The 6,323-nt window shown below is 37.5% G+C and overlaps 1 protein-coding gene across 2 annotated transcripts in view; it reads right to left on the reverse strand.

The window, feature by feature from the left end:
* Positions 1–1,548, reverse strand: part of LOC754769 (twitchin) — a 127,369-nt gene extending 125,821 nt beyond the window's left edge. For both annotated transcript variants that reach the window (XM_030973794.1, XM_030973795.1), the window contains exon 1: positions 1,408–1,548. The gene's annotated coding sequence lies outside the window, so the exon portion shown is untranslated. The remainder of the gene's footprint in view (positions 1–1,407) is intronic.
* Positions 1,549–6,323: the final 4,775 nt, after the last annotated feature.

The raw sequence follows: 6,323 nt of genomic DNA on the forward strand, positions 1-6,323 counted from the left end.
ATGCACACGTCAAAAGGCGATTAAGCGTAACGAGCTATGTTCCACACGGTGCACTTTCCTTTCCAAACATATCGGCTTGCAATCATGATATCCATCTAACCCTCGGGGAATACATCTCAGACTATACTATACTGTGATTTAAACTCCAGGAATCTCCGTAATTATGTTCTCCTTATCCACCGTCTTAACCTGTACTTCAGTAATTGTTGTCATCAATCTTCGAAATCGTGTCTGCTGTCTAAGCATCCTGTCGGAATGGAGATACTTTTTAAAGATCCCAATCTTGAGAATAAATTAGACAATAATATTAAGGGGGAATTTTTCGATTTATATTCCAAAGGCAATTCAGAGTGCTTAATTTACGTGTCGTAAGCTTAATGAAGTAAATTAAACGACAAACTGTCTCCTATGATCATTCTTGTTTGCTTCTTTTCTGTATTCATTAAAAGCCGCGGATGATAATTATGCATGTATGACATTCGCGGTAACAATGAACATTTAAATTGTCTTCTTACTCTGAAGTAGTAGCAATATGTGCAACAATGTTATGGATATAAAAAGTACACAGGTGCGCCTTTTTATATTGCAGGCTTTAGACAGAAAAATGGGAAGATAATAACAATTCAGTTAAAATTAAAATATAACTGAAACAATCCCTATATGTGAGGCCCTAATTATTTTTAAGAAGTATCTATGTAACAAAAAGCAGCCATGATGTCTGTAGTTATCTTCAAAATAGAGAAAAGATAGGCACTCTTTTATAATGCTTGTCTATTATTATTTGACAAGGTTTTATGCCTTTAGATCTATACTTGTTATACCATCTACTGTGGAAACGGGGTCGATGCATATCTTCCTCCATATTACTATGTACTTGTCGTACCAATAAGGATTCTAATTCTGTACCAAATTAAATTTGTACTATCAACAGTGGCGCTGAAGGACCGAGAAAACGCCTGTTATACAGTCACGAACAAAACATTTTGAGTAACTTTGATGTTGTGGTCTCAACGCTTGTCATCATTACTTTAGAATGAGGTTTCGACGTCCCTTCCTATTTCGTCTTGCTGTACAGAACATGAAAAAACACAAAACGGGTAATAAAGTCGCTTGGAGTCGCTTTTTTTTTCTTTTGCAGTTTTGCTTCCAGAAACAATTGTTGAAACTTAACCACTTGAAGTTGAAGGTAGACTTCCCCGGAAATTCTGGCTGTTGTCAACTGTTCCATCCATCCTTTGCTTTTCAGAGAATAACTGTCCATTATTTTCCAGGGTAGCTAATTAACATTTATGATTAATATGATGAAATGGGAAGAAAATGAACTTTAAAAAATGATTTTAATTGGGTTAAAAATGTAGACATGAATTGTGTGATAAATGAATATCAATTGAAAAGGTAAATTCCTACCTTTTTAAGCACTTGTCATGTAACTCCAGAGAAGAGAGATTAGAATGAGCTCTATTTGGAATTGGCCCAGATGATAGAACGTAGAGAACACACGATCAAAAGTATCCGTGCTTCAGCGAGGATAGGTTATAGAAAACCGCCGTATTTCATTGGGAGGGTGGCAGCCAAGTTAGCTCGGAGCTGCGGGCGCGGGCTGACGGGAAGGAACGGGCGACCCGACCAGACGATACGGGGTGAAAATTCCTGCCGCATTCCATCGCCCTGAACGGAGAGATGCTCCGGTCAATGCTACTAGGCTGTGCTACCAAATATGGAAGACGGGGGTCTGCGAAAAAGATGTATCATCGAGAACCCTGTGTATGATTTACATTGCATGTACTGGTACACTCAGCTATGTATCGCCAGGGTAGATTGTGATAATAAGATGGGTGTGTATAGCCATTATGGCGGACTTTTGTATATACATCTACACTAGCTATCGTAGATGTAGAGTTAGTGCACTTTTTATAAGCTGTACTTTCTTACACCACCCCCTGCAGGCATATTTCCCTGAATTTACCCACACACAATCATCTAAAGGTTCCCTTTGATGGCCTTTGGCAGAGTTTCTCTGATAAACAATTCCATTCATCGAAGGGAAAGCCAAATTTTAATGACTGAGGTCTGACCCATACTAGCATCCATTTACACTTTGGATTCATTTGGACTATATTCCTTCTTGCGTTCTCCAAACGAATTTTCTCATGAATGTGTTCATGTTATATGGATATATAATATATATATATATATATATATATATGTATATACAAGCATAAGTGAAGAAGAAATTTTGAAACAACGGGGTAGGAGATACAACATTTACGAATTTTGGGCTATGTCAAAGTAAAGACAAATATATTCAAAACTTGAACATGGAGCGCGACAGGTTCTAAATGTAATATATATTACATACACTATTACATTACATGAAAACAACCCATTAATATTAACCACAAGTAGAAGACTCTAACCGGTAAGATTTCTACGACGGTAAAATGTTTTAACAGAAAAAAAATTACAATTCTTATGTTCGGTCGTTGTGTGTGGGTGGTATTGTTCTTTGATGAAACTATATAAGTCTATTAGATTTATTCATTAATTGATGTATTTATTTATTCATTTATTCATTCTTTCATGTACTCATTCATTTTAGTGTTTGTATCTATCTATTTATATCTATCTATTCACTATCAGGATGATAACACGCTGCTGCAATCCACATTTCCTCTTTCTCGCTGGTGTATTTTTTTTAATTAATTATTCCCAGCTTTCCGCATAATGAAGAAGTTTAATTTTGGCTTCGCCTCATTATTTTTTCATTTCATTTTACATGCATATAGACCCATGTGAGAGAATATACCAAAGACAACAGTGCCGGGCAATTTACACATTAAGCGTAGGATGGGTCCAGCCAGGTGTGGGCGTGAAGGCATCAGTCTGACCAGTGCCATTACAGTGAGGGCGGTGTGTATGGGTCTGGGAAGGGCTGTATCACCACTGCCCCCAATTTTCACCTTGCTACCACATTTCCCTTTCATTGTATATCTTCCGGTATGTCTAGGTCAAGGGGCGTAGCTACATGGGAGCACTCCCCATCCTCCAATGAGTGGCGAAAGAAGGAGAGAAAAAAAGGAAAGAACAAAATGATCAAAGTCATGTAGGTCTATATGTCTTTTCGTAGATTTGAATGAATTGGGGGCGCACATCGTTCGTTTTCTTTATTAGCCTATCTTTACCAACTTCGTAGTCATATAAACACATATTTTAACACCGGGCATGGTGGCTCAGTGGTTAGAGCGCCCGCTTCATGAACGGGAGGTCGTGGGTTCGATCCCTGGCCGAGTCATACCAAAGACTTATAACAATGGGACCTTCTGCCTTCTAGCTAGGCGCTCAGCATATTAGATTGGAGAAGGGTAGTAATAACATGTTATGTTATGCAGGGCCCGCTGGAAGAGCAGTTTCATAACTGAAGTGGCTACCCTGGGTAAATAAAACGTTATTATTATTATACATGCATTTGGTCTTCATTCAAGATGCATGCATTTCTTTGGGAAGGCAAACAGTTTTTTCGCCGAAAAGACGTTCTGTAATTTCAATGCTACATGTATCCCGTAAATATGATGCATATAGACGCATATAAACGCTGTCATTAATGATGACTTCGTATTCTAACACGGTAGAAAAGCATTTTTTCCTACTTGTCAGTTCAGGATGATTCAATATAAATTAAACAACTTTTGCGCTTTAAAGTCTCGAATTCACTGGGAAGCTAAGGGTAGGTGATACAATATCATACCCTTGTATCTTACCCCGGCCCCTCTCCAACCGCCATATCAATACACTACATTAATGTCAAACAAATCCAACTATGTAAGAGCCTAGCTATTGATGGAGTCTAATTCAGTACATATGTCGAATGCGTAGAAACATTCTCCCTAGGACAGCCAGAGGAGTTGCTTATTGAGAAAAAGGTTAGAGGTTAATTAAGCATGGTTGTGTTGCCTCGTCGATCGCCGAGTTCGTACATGAGAGACTATAACATGCCATTTAAGTAACGGCAAAGCCAGGCATCGTATGTGTACAAGTCTGTAACAAGTTGATCATCTTTCAATTACTTTTGTTTTTGTTCGTGTTTCGACAAGCCTACTATAATAAAGCCTCCAGATGTATTCGTTGTCAAGATTGTTCAATCAGAGTTGATAAATAGCAAAATCCTCATAGTTCTAAAGCTACGTTATAATGTAACGTCTATCTTCCACTAATCTGGAATTGAAAAATGAAAACATTAGAAAGGTGAGAAAATTCAGATCACTGGTCAAGATCGAAAGAATCGTGTTTTTCCTTTTGCTTTTACATTCCATGGCAATATTTAAGAGCTTTCAACATCTAAAAATCTGCCTCAGAAGCACTGTCAGTCAAGAAAGTCTCTACGGGACATAGTTCTTTCTACTACGCGGGCCAATTATGACATCACAATAAGGTTTTTAAGTTGGAAGAGAGGTTAAAACTTTGTTTATGACGTCACAAAGGGATGCGCAAAGTAAATCAACGTCTGGAAGCGCAAGCGTGACCTCTTTATGACATCACAAAGCGGGCACAAAAACAAAACATCCGGCTAGCTGGAAGCGCGTATGACCCCTTTCTTCATGACCTACTTAGAAAACCAAAACATTGACCAGACGCGATACGCATTGTGACGTCACATTCAATTGCCAATGACAATGACAATTTATTCTCATGTCACCCACAAAATCAGTTTGAATTCGTCAATTTAACGCTGTACAATGTATAATTCAAATCGAATTAATGTTAATCTATAGAAATAACACTATCGATCATAGTGAGAAAAATTATGATGATAACAATAATAATTATGATAATAATAACAATACTAATAATGATAATAATAATAATGGTAATAAAAATTAAAAAACAAAACGATAATAATAATAACAACGATAATTAATGACAAAATTAATGGAAGCAATTGGAAAACAAAGTTACTGCACCGGCGAATGCGCGTGCGCTGTAAAAGTATGCAATATGCCGATAGCGATTCATTGTGCAGTTAACCAACGAAAACAGATGCAGCAACATAATCTGATGCAGAAATGAGCAGCCACTATGAAAGAGTTATTGTTTATATCATTTACATATATTTTTTAAGTTTTTCAAACTTCATTTTTTCATTCATTACCAAAATTGTCAACATACATTGCATTTCAGCACGACATAACTTTTCATTTTGTAAATGGAACCTACAAATAGAAAAAGGAAAGCTAGTAATTGTTTGCCCTCTTCAAAACACCATAATATATGACATAAAATCAATAATTAAGAATAATCATTGAGTCATAAAGAAGTATGAAAAGACTAAAGTTTTTTTATTTTTTTTTACAAAACACAGCATAATAATCACATTTGCCTTTTTTAGCATATTTATTATGTATCTCAAACTACGTCAACATGAAGAAAAAGAAACTTTTACAAAAGCCCATATTGAGTCTCACCAATGTTCATATTCATCTTAAACAGTTGTCTACAGCAGTGCGGGATCCAGGGGGCCGGGAGGCCCGGTCCCCTCCCCTGAGAAAAAACAGGTAAAAACACGTTTATTTAATTTGACTCTTTTTTTTTTGGAGACGGGCCCCCTCCCCTGGTGTTCAAGCTAGGGGGGGGGGGGGGTGCGAATTTCAATTTTTCGAGGACAAAAAACAAAAACAATTAGTGCTCACTATTAATATTTTCTCACGAATTGGGCCCCCTCTTTGGCCCCTCCCCTGCCGCCGGCTGAATCCGCCCCTTGTCTACAGAATATAATGGGTACACTTGTTTCATTATTCGAATATATATGGAAAGGGCGTAAGTTTACCTTAATTTCTCTGTCAGAGATGGCGCTATACATCTGGCGACAGCAGTAAAGTTCTGTACTCAAGTGAGTCCCTTGTCAGTCGATGTGAGATTTATTATGCTGATGACATATACTGCATAGGACCTGTATTTCAGCTTCTCCCTACATATGACACAGCAAGAGGCCGACAGAGCTAGGCTTAGCTTAAGGCTTTAGGAATTGTGATAAAGTGCCAAATAAGAATTTGTGCCTGCAGATAATGCTCTCCAGCTGGGGTCCTCTGTTATACTTGAATCACAATATTGAAAAGCAATTATGAGGCAGTAAGACCGCATGCATCTGATCTCTGTCCAGCCTATACAGGTTTACCTCCATTCCTTTCTGTGTGTTAAAGGGAGAAAGAGTTAAAGCATTACAGCGGTCATCGAAAAAGACAGGTAAAACAATGTAATGAAATACGTATTAGTCTATACGGTAATATCATTATACTTTATAGTTTATTCTTAAACTGGTTACCGATAAT

Source organism: Strongylocentrotus purpuratus, unplaced genomic scaffold (assembly GCF_000002235.5).
Source record: "Strongylocentrotus purpuratus isolate Spur 01 unplaced genomic scaffold, Spur_5.0 spur5_scaffold_7, whole genome shotgun sequence".
Lineage (NCBI taxonomy): Eukaryota > Metazoa > Echinodermata > Echinoidea > Camarodonta > Strongylocentrotidae > Strongylocentrotus > Strongylocentrotus purpuratus.